Genomic DNA, 22,407 nt, shown 5'->3' with positions numbered 1-22,407 from the left:
AGGAGCCCACAGTATAAAATGCCAGACTCCTGTAACAGGAATGACATATGTCAGTATGTGTGCATTCTGATGGAAAGCAATCTGCTAAGTGCTATGAAATATTTTGAATAAGCAAATATTAATGAAAACAATGTATTCAATTTAGGAATAATTAAGCTGTTTTATAGGCCCATTTCTTATTAGAAGTGCACCCTGGCAGCCGCTGGGAGATGTGGTGGTCTGTGCGTGAGGCACCTTCGTGGTGCAGTGAGCCATGCCAACTGCAGGGGGCTGTGGCGGTCTGCGGATGCGGCCCCTTCCACCGCTCCGCGGCCTCGCTTGCTGGAAAGCTTGTTTATCAGCGTGAGCAGTCTGAGAGATCCGGCCTGGCAGGCCTTCTTTATGCTGCTGTCAAAGATCTTCCAGCTTCACTGGGACACGAAACATCACACATGCTAAAGAACTGCTAAAGGCTATCAAACGCTCCCAGCATATCCATCTTTCATAGAACAATTAATGTATTAAACAATGAATATTGCATGACCGTCAGTATTTTGGAAGTTGAAGCTTTCATTTTTTTTTTTTATTATGAAATGACTTTAAAAACCGGGACTCTCCAATTCCATAAATCTAGACAATATATTTAAATCATGACAGTGAGTAGGGTAGGCGCTGCACGTTTCATAGACGTAAATGCAGTTGTGTCTGTGCTCGGTAGCATTCACATTTGATTTCTGGGGAGATTCGGTTCGCGGCCGACGACAAACGCTGCCAGCGTCCACGTTTCTCCACACAAGTTTCTGCAGCAGCCACTGCCTCCGTTAGCTGGAGGCCCGGGAGGGAGCAGGAACTCCGAGCACGTCCTTTTCGGTAACCGAACTGCACGGCCGGCGCACGGTCTGGCAGAGGCTGGGGCCAGGCCGGGGCGCTGCAGGGCGGGGGGCCGCTGAGCTGGACGCGGCGGGGTCTGCCCGCGCCGCCCCGAGAGCACCGGGCGGAAGCGGCCCGGCGCCCTCGCCTCCCGACCCCGGGGGCCGCGCGACGTCAGGCGGCGGGGCGGGGCGGGGCGGGGCGGCGCCTGGAGGGGCGGGGCGGCGCCTGGAGGGGCGGGGCGGCGCCTGAGTGGCCGCCGCGGGCGGGAGGAGGCGCGGGGCGGGGCGGCGCGGCGCGGCGAGGGAGCAGCTGTGCGGCGGGCGGGCGGACGCTGGCGGCCTGGACCGGGACCGGGACCTGGACCTGGACCCAGACGCGACGCCGCTGCACCTGCGGGCGACGCCTCCGCGCCCCTCTGCTCCCGCTGCACCTGCGAGGCCGCTCAGCCTGACCGCACGCGGGGCTCTCGGCGGGCGCCCGGCGCCCGTGCAGGCATCACTTCGGAGATTTCTGTAGTTTTGCATCAAACTAGTTTGATTTTTTCCAAGCCAAGACGAGATTTCTGGAGGCTTTCTTTTTAAACTGTGATCCATATACCCGCATCGTTTAGGAGTCTTTCTGGGGGACTTTTTTTGACTTAAGGTAAGAAAACAATATGCTATAAATGATTACAAGTGGGGGAGAAAGGCAGGCTGCTATCTAAGAATTTAATAAGTTATGCTAATTTTTATAATTTGAAACAGGACTTTGGCAATGATTGCAAAAATATGTTAGCAATTACTCTGTACGTTAATGTTACAAGAGCATCTGTTGGTGGCTATGTACGTGATTCTAGTGGGGAAGTTGAGAGATTTCTTTTTTGTGAAGTTAATCCTGTTACATCTTGCTTCATCGGTATGAACGTTTTGCTATCATTTTTTGTTTTGCTTTTTGTTTGTAAGGTAAAGGTTTTAGAGCAACACTCCGAGCATGGCTCAAGGGACAGGAACCATTGGATGCAGAATTCCCAAATATGTTAGCAAATGGTATTAAATCCACCAACAAGTTATTAAAAAATATAATATTGAAAAACATGGGAATGGAATAATATCTAGTTAATATTACTTTTCTTATTTAGCACGGACTGAAAAGTGTAGAGCTCTCTCTCCACATTTCTTGGAGGGGAGGAAGTAGAGATGGGCGGATTTGTACCTTCTCCGGTTTAGATGTTTTGTTATGCAGCAGATCCGAATAAAACTTACGAAACTCAGTCTGAGAATTCTGCGCCACAAGGTTCTGTGTATTTCCAAGTTGAGGGGCTGTTCTGCTGTTGACTAGTAAATGTCGCCCCCCCCCTCAGGTTAGAGGTGGATGTACATGGGAAGCTCTGATTCCATAATACAGTACAATATTAGCTTGTATTATAGACGCCACTGCTGTTGGTAATTGGATGGAACGGGAAAGCGTGGGCTGAGGGAATGTCTGGCTGTTTCAGCAATGTGTGACCGCTTGCGTGCTTAACAGAGAGCTTTTCTCTCCTGAAGAGATTTTCTTTGGAGGCTATGTCCCCTTTGTCAATTGCCAGTGCATTCTGAACGTGTATGGAGAGAAAGAATTCAGCATGGAAAAACCACCGAACAGTACTTCCTATAGCGACCAACTTTTAGGTGATAGACGTTATCTGATGCCCCTTGTACAGTGTTTATTACTCTTTATGAGTTTACTTATCAGGGATGGTAGTTTGACTGCTAAATAAAATTGTGATCTTCATTTCTGTCATCCAGTCATGTTATATTAAGTATAGATGATGGCTGGAAAAACCAGCGTGGGAGAGTATCTTTATAGTGCAGAGAGAGGGCTCCCTCTCAGCTGCATGTCCCATTAACAGGAATGGGTAAAATACAAAGAGGTTTCGTGCTTCAGGTGTCTTTAAACTGAGAAGGGGTGTGATTCCCAACCACTGGAGAGCACACTGACTTTAAATACTTTTACATTTTAAAATACGAAAATTTCTACTTTAGTTGCATTATAGTTAAGAGGATGAAATTTAGCTTTATTGCTTATGATTTGAAATAATTACTCAGTGGAGACTTTTATTTACAGCGTAGTCCTACATGACAGGGATTGCTACAGGTGGATATTATTACAAACATTAGTGGTCATATGCAATTCCCTTAAATTATTTCTATATGTTACCCTAAATAGTGTTTTTCACAGGACTCATGTCAGTCATGCTATCTAATGTTTGAGTATTGATACAAATTTTAAAGGCCAAACAAGTAGATAGTGAAAAAAAGATTCGATCCTTGGTACCAAAAGCAGACAGACAGACAGACAGACAAAAAGATAGATGATCACATAGCCAGGAAGTTTATACCAATTAATCTCCTGGAAGTGAATATAGAATAATTTTTATTACTATTCATTTTTAATTTTCCTTTCAAAAACTGTAATTACATTTAAATATTAAGATTAGAATTTCACCCAGAATTATGGCTTCTTTTAAATTTCATTTACTTTGAAGCAAAATATATATATTTTACAATTTGCTTGAAAGGCAATAACATACACAAACTTTATACTCCTTTAAATGTATTTGAGTATCTCATTAACTTTCGTTTGCTGGAAGTTTTCCAAGATGTGTATCCATATTCAACTATGACTAGTTATCATGTACTAACAGTTTTTGGGATTAATTCTGATGAAATTTGGTGTTCACGCAATGAAAGGGTTAAGCACTACAAAACATCGTTATTGCCAATAATGTTATAGGCTGCCTTCGTGAGACTAAATATATAAATAATGGTAGCATTTTGCTTGCTTTTTTCCTACACGTTTAGTTTTAATGTCTCAGTTCTGAAGTAATTGTAAACGTGTGTTCTCATGACAAACCTAAATTTTATCATGTAGGGGATACTGTTGGGTACAGAATAAATAAATAAAAATCCCAAGTCTGAAGACACTTGTGAAAAATGTCAAATGTGGCAATTCATTCATTACTCAACCAAGAAATGACCATGTTTTGGAATTATAACTTATTTATGTGAAAGCAGAGTAAATATTGAATACCACCAAGAGTGGATAGCTTAATAAAACATTGTTTATCTCTGCAGATGTAGCCTTTTTTGATTCACAAAGATGCGTTTTGACAAAGTATGCATAGAAAATTATTGAAAAAATGTAATTATATGTTACATGACATGTTCACATTGTTGTTTTTCTCGTTTCTCAATTTGTTAGGGTAGATGGATGAAGATAAAGGGAAATTAAAATGCAGTTGCTAGCCAGATTTGTTTTACCTTTTTTATGTTTCTGAGATTTAAGATGAAGGTGGATCAGTTTGCATTTTAGGCTATCAAGGCCACGTATTAATTTCTATTTACTGATATCAGCAATAGAGAAATGCAGCAAATAATAATAAACCAGAAATATAATTTGTTGAGTAATAGTTCATTTAGAAATTTCTTTCTAATCATGACTACTTTTTATCTTTAAGACTTACTTGTAAAGAGAACTCAAAGACTTTACATGGTCTATCCTATTAGTACTTCAGAAATGCCCCAAATTGTCTCAATACCTCTACTTTTTTGTTACATAATGTATTGTAAAAGTCGAAAAACTCTTGTAAACTAAAAGGTAGAAAAAATACTTCCTGTTGTTGGCATCATTTTAACAGCAAGGTAACCAATTATCCTTTACCAAACAGACTCGATCAACTTCTGCTTCAACACCTCCAGTCCCCTTTGGGTATAGTGTGAGCTCTAGGGCCCCTTATGGATATATGTCCTGGTTTTCCGATTAAATTGGTAACCACACAACCAAGTAATTGGTCCCTTTGTGCTTTAAATCACCTTGGTATTGAAGAACTTATGTTATTATAATGGATCGATAGTGTTGGAAAATCTCAGGGTGCCATTGAGCCTAAATATGGGTTTTCTGAAAAGGAATGAATTAAATAATATTATAAGTGCTTGGTATAATGAGTGGGAAACGTGTGTGTGTGTGTGTGGTTTAACACATCTATGGTATATTTTACTCTAATAAACATACAAAGGATGATCATAACAAGCTGTAATACAATATATAAATTTGAGTGGCAAGTGTATCTCCCAGTTATCGTTATTTTTTATTTAGGCTAGCATAGTTGACCACATAACACTTTTTTGACATGAAAATGCCATTCAGAAGCTCTCATACTGATTACCAAGGGAAAGGACCTCAAAAGTGAAAATCTGTCGTGAATGAGAAAACAAAATGGATGTGTGCATAATGGAGAGTTTAAAGTACTACATAAATTCTGAGGGAACGTGAGTTCTAATAAAGGATTTGAAGATTACTGTCCATGAAAGAAATACTTACAGAAGAAATAGATTTACTTCCTTCAGATATTCTGGCAAGAAGCCATTCAGTTCTGAGGAGCAGAGCCTGAGTAACCCTGCACATACAATGCTGTTATTCCTGTGTATTAATGCTTTCACGCAAGAATTGGTGAGATGTTGATGTTAATGTTGTTGTTGTTCTTTGTACCGGGGATCGAACTCAGGACTTTGCTCTTGCGAGGCAGGCGGCGGAACCACTGAGCTACATCCCCGGCCCTAGAATTGGTGAAATGTATGGAGAACAGCTTACCTCTGAAATTTCTTGTCTTAAAATGAAGTGATTAATATTACGTTAATGTGGCTTTTGCTATCAGATTATGTAAATCTCTAAAGCGAAGTGGTTGCTTAATGAGTTCATTTGCATGTCAATACAGAGAATATTGTTCTAACTTCTAACTGGTTCATAGCAGTGCTAGTGATTCTAAAGTGCAATGCAAAACTCTCAAAAATCCTTTTCTGTTTAGTTTTCTTTGAATTTATTTGTTATAACAGACACTTATGAGAAACTACTTTAGGGATATGTTTCTTTGTTAAGTAGCACCAAGGTAGCAATTAAACCATACATATCTAACTATGTTCCCTAAAGGTGATGATGAAATGGAAGTAATTTACCTTACATATTTGGACCATTTCCACAAAACATTAGATAATGTTTGTAATTATCACAAAGATCTATTTTTAAAAAATGTCCTAAGACTCTAAAAGCAGTGCTCCTTGCATACATAAAGAGACTGGTGCTACATGTTCTCTGTGATTGTGTCTTTTTTCCCTCAAATCTTCAGAAATTGCCACAACCTTGATGTCAGTCAGACTGCACTGCCTCATTTGGGGAGAAGCAGGTGGGCCTTTCATATCTCTAAGGAACAGCAGACCCAGTGAGTTGTTCCAGTAAAACTTCATCTGAACACTGAATCTTTGAGCCTGGGTTTGCCTGTTCATCTGTGGAGAGAAGGAAGGCAGAAATAGAACCATTCAAAATACTAATAGGTAGACAGAGTGCACAGTATTTTATTCATATTGCGCCATTTTATTCATGTAAAGTCATTTAACATTTATAACTATAAAGGTTAATATTATTTTCACTTTTCATATGAGAAAGCACAAACTCACATCAAACGTCTCTACCTCTCAATCCTGTGTTCACAGAACTAGAATTAAGTGAATCAAAGAACTACGCCAGGTGCACTAGACTATTTTGCAGGCTGAGTACTTCTGTTTATGGCAGGTACTCAACTGACTGTGTCTCTATTAGGATTTTATTGCCCTATAATCTTCTCTTTACTAAGTATAATGTGAATGTCTCTTATTTCTCTGAGACTTTTTCTTAATTATTAGGTTATAGTGAAATTATTTTATTGCATATTTATTTAGTATACATTGTTTTGAATGCATGATATGAAAAATGTAAAAGAATTTTTCTCTATTTATTTATTTATTTATGGTACCGGGGATTGGACTCGGGACCTTGCACTTGCTAGTCAGGCAGTGGAACCACTGAGCTGAATCCCCAGCCCCATCTGTATTTAATGTTAAGAGAATGTTACATGGTTCGATCTCCTAGACTATCCTAAATATTAGCAGCAGCCAATGTTTTCCTTTGTGTGTCAAATAGAAGAAGAAACAACAAAATAGGGAAAGTGATTTCCTAAAAGATTTTTCATCCTAACTGAACAGCAAATTCAAGTGCAAATAGATGGTTGACTTCAGCTCACAGCAAGCAGTCAACGCTTGTCACATTTTACTCTTTGAATAGTCTACAACATCAGCTAAAATAATGAATGTAAAATAACTAGCTTTGAATCATACTACTGAAAGAATTGTCGAAGGTGAGCATTTGACTGTATAGGAAGTGAGAAATTCTCGTTTCTAGTTCTTTGTGAGGTAAAGGGGAATAGTGACCCCTGTGTGTTGTTCTTTGTTTTTGTAGCATATTCGGGTTGACTGAGGAGAAAAGGTGACTACCTTTAGCTACAATTAAAGGTCAGGTCTCAGGTGAGCTGCAGAGTTGCATCAGATTCCCCAGTGAATCGCCATTATCAAAGTGTTTGGTTGTCCTCACTAAATGGATCCCCAAGGAGGGAGAAAAGTTTGATTTTGTGGATAGAGTCAAACTTTAAAGCAGAAAGATGAAGCCGTACTCTGTCTCACAACAAAAAATAAAAATGGCACGGATGTAGCTCAGTGTTAAGAGTGACCATGGGTTTAATCCCAGAACCATGAAAAATTAGAAACATGATAGAGCCTTTTATTTATTGAATACCCTATCTGTTAGTTAGCAATATTCAGGTTGGCAGTGCCCAGTGCTTCACTTTTACGATGGAGCCTGATGTAAAAGCTGATAATCTTGGGGCTTTTGCACTGTTGTGTCTGCTGAGCTCTTCCTCCCTCTCTGTGGAGCCTGCCAAGAGGCCCTTTCCACTGATAACCACATACCGTCTTTCACAGATGCCTTGCAAATGTACAGCTCTGGGTTATACCTGGACTCATCCACGTATTCGCAAAGCCTGCTGCGTGGTTTCCTCTGCCTTCATGGTGACAACCCAAGTTTTATGAATTCATCATCTCATCTTTAGCAGATCCCATACCCTGGGTTTTATGTCTCTCAGTAAGGACACGTTCTTTTTATATTCTCTTTTCTCTGAAAATTGATACTTATCTTAAACTTAAATATCACTTCTTCTACACAAATGCAGTAACTAGAAGGTTTCGTCATTGCTCCTTTTCAATGTAGCTTTATCTGGATTTCCATTCTGTTTCCTTTCCTCTTACTACTTTTACCTTAACCCAGTCTGTCCAAACTCAACCAGAAGGATTTTGACATTCTACATTGGCCTCTCTTACTTTGTTCCTTCCTGGTGTAATAATAATTAGTAGTAATAACAGTTGACATTTTGGATGACTCACATCATATATGGTGTTAATTTTGTATGTGACTTCATTATATATTCACACACCCTAAAATGGACTTGTATAGAGCTCAAGACTTACAGACATGTTGCCTACAGAGCTGAGATTTAGACCAAATTTTGTCTCAAACCAGCTGCATGATGAGATCATAATCATTATGCTCTTCTGATACAGATTTCATGCCTCTTCTGTATTTTTCTGGATTAAGCTTTCAAATTCTACTCTGTTCCAAAAGTATTGGTTTATCTCTAGATTTACTGTATCAAGTTGAAATTATATCTGGTTTTAATTTCTTTCTAATTCTATACTCTGTAAGTAGTTATAGTTTCAGTTGTCTGAAATGTTCAGTACACTATGTTTCAAAACATAAACTATAATTCCCTATCTTTATATAAACACAGTGCCCTGTCTGAACTGTTACAGTCCCAGAATCCCAGCTTAGATCCTCCTCTTCTGTATCCACTCCAGTCTCTCATAGTTGTAGGAGAAGATTGTACTCTTATGTGCTTTCCAACCTCTGTAGTTTTTGTCACAATAAATGTCATGTCAGTGTCACCCTGGATATCAATAGGATGTCCATTTTTTTAAACAAACTTATGTGCCTGGGTTCTGTTATATAAAATGTATCACAAACATAGTGCCTTAGAGACACTTATTATCTGACTTGCTTTATGAAAACAAAGAGCCAGTGGTTAGGGTATGTTCAGGTGGGTCCTTGGTTTAGAATCTCAGAATCTTAAATTTTAGCCACAGCTAGGTTCCTCTTTGAGGCTCAAGATTTTCCTCTAAGGTCACCTGTGTTTTGGAAAGATTTCTTTCTCTGCAGCCCAGAACTCATGGAGGATTGTTACTTCATGGCCAGCGAGAGATCTGAATTTCATTCTGACCTACTTTTACAGGGCTCCCCTCATCCGTCTGGCCCTACAGACTTCTCTTAAGACCCCGTTCCCTTTGTCACATCACGTCACTTTTGCTGTGTTCTTTGTTCAAAAGGAAGTTACAGGTCTTCGCTACTCACAAGGAGAGGAGACTGTGAGCATGTGGGTCCCTGACGGAATTTTTCTGGCCCTATCTGGGAAGAATTTTACTTGAACCCAGGGCCTTTCTTTATTGTTATAATGTGTTGCTTTTCAGCCCATAATTCATGACTTTACGTTTGCAGTGGAAAGTTTGAAGTTGCTTTTGTATTTTAAAATCTTGGATTCTGTTGTTCTTAATCCATTTGAAGGAAGAAGCCTAGGAATTCTTTCCATTTGTAAAAATCTTGTGTAATTTAAAGCTAATTAATTACATTGGAATTTATTCCTGTTATGCTTGTGTTTCCATTATGTAGTGTTTTATACATGTAAGATTTAATGCCTTTCCAGAGACCTTTGTACGTGTACAATTGTTTATGCTGGTTATATTTGTTAGTATATTCTGGTTATGATAGCTATATTTGGTTAATGTTTTTAGACTTTAGATTTTGGTAATTACCATTTTCTTATTCTTGTCGTTGGTCTCTGAATAACCAAAAACCTAACAAAAGGAGTCTTATTTTTACCTTGCTTCATACAGCATCTAGTCCTTCCATGTAAAGCAAGAATTAATAATATTTTACTTACAGATGAAACAAAAAATTATAAAATAGGGGAAATGATATTTTATGCTTGGTATTTAGAAAAGCATAAGAAACCTATTTTATATTTACTTTGAAAGAAAAACTCTTTCAAGAGAATGTCAATTTTAAACGAATGTGATATTTGTGGTAGAATTTTTCCTTGTTTATTTAGGTTAAAATTGGTAAATAATTGGACAGTTACATTTTTGTGTGAGTGGTATTGTTCATGGAGCCCAGGATGCTATCCTACTGAGCTACATCTCTGTCTCTCTCTCTTTTTTTTTTTTTTTCATCCCTGGGATCGAACTCAGGTATCTCTTTCGATTTTATATTTTGAGACAGCATCTCATGCAGTTGCCCAGTCTGTTTTCTAACTTGCCATTCTCCTGCTTCAGTATCCTGAGCAGCTAGGATTACAAGCATATACACAACACCTGGCAGGCCATCACATTTACAAACGTTGATTATACAGAAGAATGCCACTGCATTTATACTTTTATAGTTTATATACAATTAAAGCAATTTTGTTTTAAGCTGAGGAAAATTAGTGCATAACCCAGTTTTAAATTTTCATATTAACATTAATTTTCTTAAAATAATTAAGACTATATTTATTGAAAATAAATTCAGTAAACATACTACTTACCTAAACATTCAGCTAAAAATAATGTTACATTTTATCTTAAGATAAATAAATTTCATACAAATACAACCAATCTACTATGTGTCATGTGCTGGGGTTGAGCCCCATCGAGGGAGGTAGAGAACATGCTCTGTCCTCTCTGTGGAAAGGGGACAATCAGTAAAACAATAAGGGCAGAGTCTAGTGCCTGCCTTTGATTATGAGTGACATCTAAAGTGTGTTATTATATGAAATAGTGCTTTTATCCATGGTTACCACATTGAGGAGAATGTTACTAAGACACTATGGAGACATCAGAAAAACTTTACCATTGAATAGGAAATTAGTTTAGGTTGGAAGAATATTGTATACTGAACATTTATTTACTCATGGATAAGAACATGAACATTGTATCAGTTTGATGTGATATAATAAAGTCATTTGGGGTGATTTTTAATTTATAAAACTATTTTAAAGTTTCTGTTACATGATTACATTCCTTGCTGAGAATTAATTTATGTACATGATGCATCTTATGCACCTTTCCCTCCCCTTTCTTCGTGATCACCTTCTCATTTGAACAGAATCTCTAGCTCTGCTTCCTATTGTCTGTTTTTTATTTTGCTCTTCATATTTTGAGTTGCTTATATAAGAGAAGCCATGTGATATTTAAGCTTGTGTGTCTGATTTACTTCACTTAACTTTATGATCTCAAGGTGCTTCCATTTTCCTACAAATGACGCATATTTATTTTTCTTTATGGCAGAGTACTACTCCATTGTATATAAATACCACATTTTCTTTATCCATTCATCTGTTGATGGACAGATAAGCTGCTTTCAAGATTTAGCTATTACACTGCAAACATGAGTATGCATGTACCAATGTAATTTGATGTCTTTGACTGCAATGAGGAAAAAACCCTAGAAGGAGAATAGCCGGGTCAAATAGAGTTTCTAGGTTTCAGCTTTTTGAGGAATCCCCATACTGATTTCCGTGGCGGTTGCACTGGCTTACATTCCCAGCAGCAATGGAGAAGGGTGCCTTTTTTCTCTGAACACTCTGCATTTTTTATTACTTGATTTATCTCTTTCTAGAGAGAGATGGAATCTCCGTGTTTTTTTAAAAAAATTTGCATCTCTCTAATGGCCAGCAATGTTGAACTTTTTTAATGTGTTTATTGGACATTTTAACTTCTTCTGAGAAAGTTAGCTTCCCACTTTATTGGACACTACAATATATTTAAAGGATGTTAATTAGTTCATTATTTCCTTTTTACATTTAAAGGCTATACAGAGCATTTTGCAACTAAATTTTAGGGGTTAACATTAATTTCTGATAAAAAGTTTATAGATTTTTCGTATTGTACAGTTTGTCAGAACTTTGCTTTTTTCATAGAAAATTTAAGTGCTCTAAAATCTGTCATCCATCAAGGGCATGATTGAGTGAGCTGGTATTTATTTCAAATGGTCCATTATCCCAGACACTATGACATTACTAGAGAAATGCTTAGGATGTTTTTTGGGTTTGTACACATGTTTGAGAAAACATAGTATTTATTACTTATTATGCAGTTATCTTCTTTTTCCTAAAAAGTATTATAGCATGGAACCATGTAATGAAAAGGCAAGTAACAGTAATAAAATGCATCTAAAACTTTGCAAAATAAATGCAAAAGTTAAAGCACAGTACTTCACTCATTTGGCAAGAGTGTCAAACATTCGTGCATTTCCAAAATGTAGGGCTTCAAAGAACATGTACACAGTATCTGAACCCTTGGCAGAATACCAAAAGTTAGTGCCTTCACAAAAAAGTGAAGCTTGAAAGAACTTGTATGAATTGTTGCAAAGTTTTGCCTGAATTGTTTTCTGTGGTAAGATTTGTCATAATGCTATCAATAATTGAGATAAAAATTTAAAACAAAGAAAAAAAATCTAGAAAACACTTTTCATTTCAAATCTATATCTTTACAACGCATGATAACAATTTCAGATAAATAACCTCTGCAACTAAGAATTTCCTTTTGGGAATTTCTTCATGTCTTTTGAGGCCCAAAGAGGGTGAAATGCTTTCATTGAATTTGTTTCCTGATTGTGAATGAATAGTATGACTTAACTGATGATATCTGCAGGAAGACCTTCCCATGTTCGTACACCACTGGACATCTCGTCAGTTATGTTTTCTGGAAATCTTGGTTAACAATTGCTTCAGAATCAGTAGAGGGAGCTCAAGAAGGCATTAAGGATATTTCAGTACTGGCTTTCTAATGCCATAATATTTTCCCAGAAAAGTTGTCTTCATGTATAGGAGAAAAGATACTTTAACATAAAATAACCTTTATGAAGTTGAGAAATTCACAGTTATTTAAAAAAGTGCAGAAACTACAGAATTTCTCTCTCAATGTGTGTGTCCTGTTTATTGCTGACTGGAAATTGGCTTGATGTATAAATTTTCAAACTGTGTGAAAACCCCCCACTGTGTGCTACTCAGGCTTTTCCATTTCAGTTTTCGGATCTTAGCATGGGTTCTTGATCCAGAAAGAACGTGAAAAGAAGATGCCTAATAATCAAGAGACTTCTACAATACATCAACCGATTTAAATCTCTGATAGTCACAGGGCTGTGGCAGGCAGGATCCCCAAAATTTGTTGGTTAGCTTAACTTCATAGTAATAATTTAATTATTATTTTATTTTATGCTACCATCTTCTAAAATTTTAAAAATTACAAAAAGCTACATATTTTAATTCTCAAAAATTGTTAAATACATCTACTCTTTTCATTTAGCAAATTCATATCAAGACCTATGTCCTAACTTTTTATAAATTTGAAAGTAGCAACTATCTCAGTCTTTTTGGGGTTTTTTTGCAGTATTGGGGATTGAACTCAGGACCTTGTGCTTGCGAGGCAGGTGTTGCATCACTAAGCTAAATCCCTGGCCCTTCAGGTTATTTTTGATTGAGATTTTGCTGCATGATTTTTTCTTTTCTTTCTTTTTTCTTTTTTTTGCAGTACCAGGGATCGAACTCAGGTCCTTGCGCTTGCGCAGCAGGCGGCGAAACCACTGAGCTAAATCCCTGGCCCTGCTGCATGATTTTTTAAAAGTCCTGCTCAAAAGATAAAATAGAATTTAAAAATTTTATTTATGTCTATCAAAGTTATCAGAAAGTATTATTTTTAGTTGAAAACTTACAGTGTTATAGAATGAGCCAACACTATTCTCAAAAAAGAATTTTGATTTTCAATGACTTCATAATATGATTTCATTGTGATAGTATTCTTCACTACTCCTGAAGTATTATTTATTTTTGTATAATGGTATGTCTAGAAATTGACTTTTTCTATGTGACATTTAAATTAAATAACATGATTTGTTAAAAGTAGATTACAGTTAGATTTTAATAAAATTTTCATATATGTTGTTTGGCAGGGAGTTTTTTTGATTGCTTAGGAGTCTACAAACTTTTGAAATACACATTTGAAATTCATTTATGCTTGCATTATCATTATACAGTTTCCCCAGAAGTTGAATTACTTGTTAAAAATCACATGGTCGCTTTTAAGTTATAGAAATAGCAATTGTATTATTTTCTGGAATGATTACATCAATACTTTTGAGATATTATTTGACCATAGCATTGTATGTTATGATTTTACTAATGCTGAAATGTACTTCTTACATTCTTATTTGCATTTTTATTAGTGAATATGATGTCTTAACATATATCTTGGGGTTAATTGTTCTGTTATAACACATCTTTGTATGACTTTTAACCATCAATCCAAGAGAAAGTTAACTTTATTTTACAGTGTCTGTGTGAATAGGCTCTATGAAAAAATAATAAAGTTTACAGAGCAGTTGTGCATCAGGCACAGTTTTAGACATTTCACTAAAACTTCGACAGGACTTTTTACAGTAAGAGGCAAGGCTGAGACCAAGGCTTCTGGGGGGTTAGGGGCTGCATTGTCCCATACGGGAAGAAAACACGGGCTCCTGGGCCCTCAGCTGCTTTGTGTCTATGTGTGGAGAGCCCTGAAACTTGTCTCATAGTTTCCAGCCATTCTCAGATTTATTCAGTGTCTGCATTAGTCTTCACTAAATCTGTGTGAGGTCCAGAATGTTTTTCTAGAAAGCACCTGGGTTTATACATTTTTCTTTGAAGTAACTTAACTCTTAAATAGTATCTCATTCTAAACAAAAGATATTATTCTGATGTAATTCTGATTATTAAATGTTCTTTAATTATAAAGTTCTAGAATATTAGTATACCTCAAAACACCATAAGTTAAAGTCTCCTATAATTTAGAAGGCAAATAAAACAAATGTCATTGATGTAATTAAATGTTTTTAATTCAAGTCTATAAAATTACTTTTTGCAGTCTTTTTGATTAATATGTAATGATTATATATATATAAACATATACATATATATCCAGCATATATATAATACAAGGTGCGAATTTGCTACATGTATACAATCCTGGTAAGTATAATTTCTATGCGTTTAAGTATTTATCTCTTTTTTATGCTGGGAATTTTTAAACTCTTCTAGTTCTTTATAAAATATATGATGTTGTGAACTATGGTCAACTGACTGTGCTATACCATGTAAGTTTTGTAACTAAATGGTAGAATATCAGAATTTCTATTTCTAGAATACTCCAAAATATTTTATCTTTGTTACAGATGTCAACTTAATGTAATATTTAGACAAACTTACAAGCTGATATCATGATGTAGCATATTTACTTAGAACAGAAATATTTTAAAATATATATATATGTGTATATATTTTATATATCTATATATCTGTATATCTATATCTATCTCTCTCTATATGTATATATCCAAATTGATTGAAATCACAATACAGGTAGATGTAGATATGTAGGCAGATTGACTGACTCTACACTGACTTTTTTTTTTTGGTACTGGGGATTGAACTTGGGTCCTTGTGCTTGTGCAGCAGGTGGCGAAACCACTGAGCTAAATCCCTGGCCCTCCACACTGACTTTTAAGTGAGAAGGGTCTTTGTTGTCATGTACTTCACCAACGAAAATAGCTACGCTGAAGCCTCTTCATTTTACTTGAGATTGAAGTAAACCATATGTGAGTCTCATTTTAATTACTATCCACTTTCAGATTTATGGAAAATCCTGAACAGTTTCCTTCTATCATTCCACTTTTGGGATAATTTAATGATAACTTTTGAATACTTGAGCTCAATTTTTGAGGCACAGAATGATTATCACACAGTCATGATACAAATATGTTAAAAGGTTCTGGTTCGGACTGCAGTATTTTCCCTCAAACCACTTTGTGTAGAATAACTTCACACATTGCTTTGTTTGCTTATTTGTTTTGTGTATGTTCATTCAAGTTGTCAAGAGTTTATATGTTGTAATCATTAAAGCACTTAAAATTAATTTCATATTATATAAACTACATTCGTTTGTAAAGAGGTTGGGCAGATGATTCCCTTTTGAAATGCGAGTTCACAAAGCCAGATTCAGAAAACAAGAGTGTAGTCATAAATCACACACACTTCTACAAATTTATAGCTTATTTTGAGGTACATCATAAAATAGTTTTCAATTTTTAAGATGAACACAATTATCCTTTCTGTGGTAAGGGGTAAACCACATAGATGATCCTTTATTATTGACAATGAATACTCTAATTATATTCCTGAAATATGCAGGATTCTATTTATATACTTTATTACATACCAAACTTCCAAAACTTTAAAATTAGGTAGAATTTTCATACTTAATATGAAGATACTATAGTTTATAGAGAGGAGTATATTGATATATTAAAAGTTGAAGTATGCTGGAATGATATATTTTGTTGTTTTGTGGGGGTTTTTTTTGGTACCAGGGATCGAACTCGGGACTTTGCGCTTGCAAGGCAGGCGCTGGAACCACTGAGCTAAATCCCCAGCCCTTGGAATCATATATTTATAATAATTGAAAATGTAATAAAACCTCAAAATTAGGAGATAAAAGGATTTTAGGACAATGATAATTATCACATTAAAAATATAAATAGTGCATTGTATCTATTCTGAACTATTTGATTTTTTGAATGAAAGGCTAATTGCAGTATTGAAAGGAAAGATTTCTTCAGCCAACTTGGAATAGTCTAAGTTGTTCACCAACTCACCAAACATGGAAAGGTTCTGATAGAGTCAATATTATTTATTAGTTTTATATTTTAAATTTCTGTAAATATTTCCTAGAAATCTGATAGCATCTAAGTAATTTAGACTATGCTTAAGTAGTAAAAGTGAGTTAGTTTACCAGGTTAAGCAACAAGAAAAATGGTTAACCTAAATAGAATACATGCTAGGTGAAACACTAATTTTACAGATACAAATCAATAGGAAATGAAGAAAAACAGGCTGGAAATTTAGCTCAGTGGTTCTGCAGCCTGCCTCGCAAGTGCAAGGTCCCAAGTTCGATGCCTGGTACCTGCCCCCCCACATAGAAGAAAATACTAGTATGGATTTTTTTATAAGTTTCTAGAATGCCTCTTCAAAACAGGATAGTGAATTGAACTCCAGTAGAATGTGAAATAGTAAATAAAAATTTGAATCATCATGGATGTTTTTACTGTCATATATTTTCTTTTAGGGTTCCTATAAATATAAATTCTGTTCTAAGAAATCTTACAGCTTTTATTATGGGATATGGTAAGAAAAATCAAACATAAAAAACTTATAGTAGTAAGATCCAACTTTTACATATTGTAGGAAGTTTTTTGTGAAATGCTTTTTCTTTTTAAAAAGTTATGATTTTTAATTACATATTAACCTGATTGTTGCATATTTTTATTGGATGTAAAGTGATATAATGTTTTTAAAATACAATTTTGGGTGATTAAATCAAGATGGTTAATCCACCCATCACCTCAAATGTTGATATTTTTGTACTGAGAAAATCTGAAATGTACTCTCTCAACAGTTGAGTGTACACTACTCAGCTATTGGCAGACTGTGCAGTACAACCTGATTGCCATTATTTGAAAAAAGATACTTCTGTGATAAATTAGGGCATCTTATATTAAAAGAAATTCACATCACTTGTAGAAACTAATCTGAGATGGATACTGTTTATAAAATTTTGAAAAAAAATAAAATTACAAAACAAGTAAGATAATAAGATCCTATAGAACTATGATGACAAAATGCTTTCTTAGGTCCTGAATGGAATATTAGGAGAGAAAGGACCTTAAATAAAACTAAGAATCTTAGAATGAAATATAAACTTCAGTTCGTATTAATGTACTGCTCTTGGCTCACCAGTTGTGATAGATGTATTGTGCCAAATTAAGATGTTTACAATAGGGGATACTAGGTGTTGCGTCTGTACTATCTCTGTGACTGTTCTGCAAATTTAAAACATACACAGCTTTTAAAAATACATTAAAGAAGACTGAAATAGATGGCACGAGACTACTTCAGCTGTAGATACAGTGATTTATTCTGTAAAGTCATTTTATACTGCATAGAAAACCATAGGTTTGAACACATTTGTGTTCATTTTTATTAGAAGCATAGAGAGTATGAAACAGTTAACATTAAGAAACAAGTCTAGAAAGGAAATTCTGTGTTTAATCTTCCCAATGGAATAGATTCATCCTCTAGTTTCAGTTGTTTCAGTTAAAGTAAACTGTGACCGTGAAAGAGATTATATATTAATATAAATACAGCCACACAAACGTTAGAGAGAAATAACATTGAGTGCCTACTGGGTTGGACTCCAGGTTCCATAAAATCCATTATTACTTCCTTTGCTATAACATGTAAAGAAAAAGTTTACAAATTTAAAATCTTAGCAATAAAAGAACATCAAAATTTTAATTACTGTAGTGACATTGAAATATTTATAGTCTGTTTATCTGCTTCTATGTAGTATTGCCTATACTACCGCTTCAACGTATTTTCACAATTTAGTTGTATATTAGTGTATGCATAATAGTTGCAGTACTCAGTAGTTACATTAGTGCTGGGAGTACTGGAACATACAAAATACAATTTTCTTCCCCTTACCTTTTCCTCCCTTGACCCTTATCCGACCCCTACAAGATTTCTAAAAGGTCTGCCTCTGTTTTCTACCATGTCTTCTTTATATTAGTCTTTAATTAATTTCTATATTTGGGTTTCTCATAGAAGAGAAACCATGCTCTGTTTAACTTTCCATGTCTGACTTCACTTAGCATTACAGTTTCAAGATGCATCCACTTTCCTGAAAACGTGAGGCTTCACTCTTCACTATAACGGAATAATCCATTGTGTGTGTGTGTATATATATACTATGGATGTATAGTGTATATATACACAAGCCACATTTTCTGTCCACGTGCCTAAAAATTTCCAATAAAATCTAGGATATTGAATATAGCCTCAAGACCGACCTTGGAGTGTCTTCGTGCACACCGAGATATCCTAAACTGTACATCGCACGTCTTGCAGTGTGGTGGAAATAAGTTCTCGCCAATCCTGTTGACTCGCCTGGCTGTGTGAGCTCTCCGAGAGATTTCACTCTCATATTCTCGGTGTTAGGGTTGACACTGCAACAAGAGAAAGGACGGCAGATCATAATCTGTCCGTTTGGAAATCTCTTAAAATCTGATGCAGGATTCTCACCGTTTGCTCCTTACTGTAGTATGGCCTGCCACCCCAGTGGGGACTAGGGGGTCTCAGCTGGGACTATCAGTTTTTTTAAAAAAAACTTGATGAGGGATATCTAGCACTGGCAAGAAACACGTTTTTTTTTGTTTTGTTTTTTGTTTGGTACCGGGGATCGAACTCTGGACCTTGCGCTTGCGAGGCAGGCGGAGGCTCCATTGAGCTACATCCCCGGCCCAAAACACGTATTTTTGAAAATTACATCCCTGAGATTGTGAAATTTTTTGTTGCGTAGCCTGCACTATCCTGACTATAAATAGAGACATATATTAGAAGTACAATAGAAACCCTATTCATGCCTGGGGCTGCCTCCTCCCAGTCCATCAGGGGCTGCGGTGCTGCTGTGGGCGGGAAAAGCAGGACGGACACAGAGTGACAACAACAACGCTAGAAAAACGTTCTTGGCCTCTACTGCAGCATTTTCAGGCATGTGAGGAAATGGCAGGTGGTGTCAGGACAGATGGAAGACACCATGCGAAATGGAGCAGAATGCTATTCTGGAAAAACAAAAATGTCACACATACAGATCTGATTCAACTGTGTAGACGAGTGCACACCCAGGACTGGAACTGGGCCACACGGCCAGCTTCCCTGTCCAAGGCCAGTTCATCCCTCTAGTAGACCCCTGCAGGAGAAACTGAGGAAACTTCTCAAACAGGAATAACTCAAGCCTTGTGATGAAGTAATCTCTCACAGAATAAAGTGCATTTCTGAGAATAACGGGTCAACTAGGCCTGGAATGAAAGCTGGTTAGCATCGCCCTTCTGCTTGCTTATGGGCAAACACTGAAATACCTTCTCTGACCTCCAGAATCGGTCTTCACCACAAGGGGCGAGTGCCCCGGCTTTGTCAGGGTCTTGCTGCTGAAGCAGGTGATGTTAACCCTAGAGGTTGTCGACCTTCATTCTCACCTGGAAAAAAGACAGGTCCTCGGGCAGTAGGCTGAGGTGTGAAGCTATCCAAGAGAATGTCATTCACCACAATTCGGATGGTTTAAAGAAAATGCCAGTCCCTGTAACTTCTTTGGGTACTCTTAACTGTATACCACCCTCAGAATATTTTTGAAGATCTTTTCCAGTTAGAGATTTGCTTAAAAGGTTCTTTGTGTGTGTGTGTGTGTGTGTGTGTGTGTGTGTGTGTGTGTCATTCTTTGTGTGTTTTGACCCCTCCAATGTTCAGAGAAACTAGTGGTCAAAATGCATCTTTGCTTAAATTTTTTTTCATGGAAATTCTGTAATTCCTCTTCTCTAGAGGCAGAAGTGTATGGTTAAATGTGTATGTTTGCCTTTCCTCAGAGCATGTGTCACTAATGATCTGAAATGCTTCCTTGACACTCACACTACATTTTTTTGCATTTAACTTTATCATAATTGAAAAGTACAGATTCCAAGCTGTCTTTCAAATTATGTCTAAACAGAAATGGGGTGAATAGAGATGAAAACACAAAGGATTTACATCCCTGCATGTCTAGAGTAGGGTGAGAATTCACTGCACATCATTTGTACGTTATTGTCATTACTTCTTACCTTCAAAGACAGCAGAAGTTGCCAGTAAGACAAATCTATACCCCTAAGTAGAAAAGAAATATTTAAATTTGTATTTAATAAAAGTTTGAAGAGTTTTTAACATTGTTACCTGGTATTAATATGCTATTAACATTGTTACTTGCCTTGCATTTAAATATACACATCGATTCGTATTTATTAAAATCTGTCAAAAACTTAGCATTTGAAATATTTCCTTTTGTTTGTTTCTTTCTTGGTACCGAGGATCAAACTCAGGTCTTTGCGCTTGCGAGGCAGGTGGCAGAACCACTGAGCTAAATCCCCGGTCTGAAAAGAGTTTATCATCGCATACATCCTTCTTAGTACCTGTTCTATAAATGTACATGCCTGTCCAGATCTACGCTTGGGTATGCTGTGTGTGTGAATGTACTGTTGATAACAGCGTGTTTTATTCAGCATGGTATTGTGTATTATGGAAACATGTTTTAATCTATTGAGGATTCTTCATTTAGTACCTAGAAAAATAACTTTGTGTGAATGTTTACCTATTTGGAATAGATTTTCATTCTAAAGTAACACTTTCATAAAATTTGTAAAGAAAATTACAAAACAAAAAATAGATTTAAAAAAGTTAAATGAAGTAGATCACAATAACGTGTGCAGACTGTATTTTACTTTTGTTCTTCTGTATGTCTTAGTTTCTTGTAATGTGCATACATGTTTTTCTTCTTGGTCAAGAATTTGTTTTTTAAATTTTAATTGTTATATATCGACAGTAGTATATTTAGGTGAACAAAGTGGTGTTATGATTTTTGAACACTGCAGAAAGTTTAAGTTAGGCTAACTAATGCATCTATCACCAGAAATATATGATATTTTTGTGGTAAAACATTAGAAATTTACTCTGAGCAACACTGACATAAATGACAGGATTTAGCATATTGTGCATTTAATTAAAAAATCAGACATACTCCTTCTAACTGAGGCTTTGTACTAATCCATTTTTCAAAATGCCATGATGTTCTGGATACTCACAATCCCGCTATTGAGAAGTACAGCTTTGCAGTGGGTGTCATCTTCCAGAGCTGAGGGTTGTTTGAAAAGTTCAGTTGACTTTGATTCCATGTAATCATGCACTTTGCAGTTGAGTGATTGCATGTAGCATAGGCTACTCTGACATGTTTGATTGTAGTGAATAGAATATAGCATAAATAGTAACCTGAAAATAAGTTTCCATTTGGAATAGTCTTGTGGGAGAAAAGTTAAAATTAAATCCTCTTAGTGCATTAAAATGCAAATATAAGAAGGCAATCCAGTTGAGTTATATCGATAATAGGAACATATAAAACAAATGGAAATTCCTCCCAAATAATGAAGTTATAGCTATATAAATCACTGATGTGTGCATTTGAATTTTTTCCTTTCCTGCATGCTTGAAAGTTCATTAGCTGTGGATTGCATTAGAATGCATTTGGTTATCTCCCACAAACAAGCCACCAGGCAAGGCCTTTGCCCCACTGAGGCCAAGGAACGCTCTGCACTTGCATTCACTGTACATCAAATAAGCTTTACACACCGCCAGCAAGTTTTGTGTTAGACTTAATCGGGGGAATGCAGAAATTGGGACATCATCCTAGGGGAAGTAGTGTCTTGAGTTTTCCCAGTAAATAGTTTTGACGCTAAAATATGCTGTAACAGCAATGCTCACACTTGCTTCAACTGTATAATCTTGAGAGCAAAGGACAACAACAACAAAGTTTAGAGAAGTCCTGCTTATAAACTCTAGAAAAGCGTGCTTTGCATGTGTGTGTGTGTACATGTGTACATGCATGTGCGTGTGTATGCGCATTTCAGGTCAAGTATGTTGTCAGC

At 36.3% G+C, this 22,407-nt stretch overlaps 1 protein-coding gene across 5 annotated transcripts in view; it reads left to right on the top strand.

The window, feature by feature from the left end:
* The first annotated feature begins 1,110 nt into the window (after positions 1 to 1,110).
* Fstl5 (follistatin like 5) overlaps positions 1,111 to 22,407 on the top strand; it is a 742,188-nt gene continuing 720,891 nt past the window's right edge. For 2 of the 5 annotated variants that reach the window (XM_087200323.1, XM_087200321.1), the window contains exon 1: positions 1,152 to 1,494. The gene's annotated coding sequence lies outside the window, so the exon portion shown is untranslated. Of the gene's footprint in view, positions 1,495 to 15,304; positions 15,448 to 22,407 lie in introns of all 5 variants that reach the window. The other 3 variants (XM_087200320.1, XM_087200319.1, XM_087200322.1) reach the window with 3 other exon arrangements.

Source organism: Heterocephalus glaber, unplaced genomic scaffold (genome assembly GCF_053883595.1).
Source record: "Heterocephalus glaber isolate CG9 unplaced genomic scaffold, H.glaber_assembly_v1.0 deba00001737, whole genome shotgun sequence".
NCBI classification, from domain to species: Eukaryota; Metazoa; Chordata; class Mammalia; order Rodentia; family Bathyergidae; genus Heterocephalus; species Heterocephalus glaber.
This window is presented reverse-complemented; position numbering and strand designations above follow the sequence as displayed.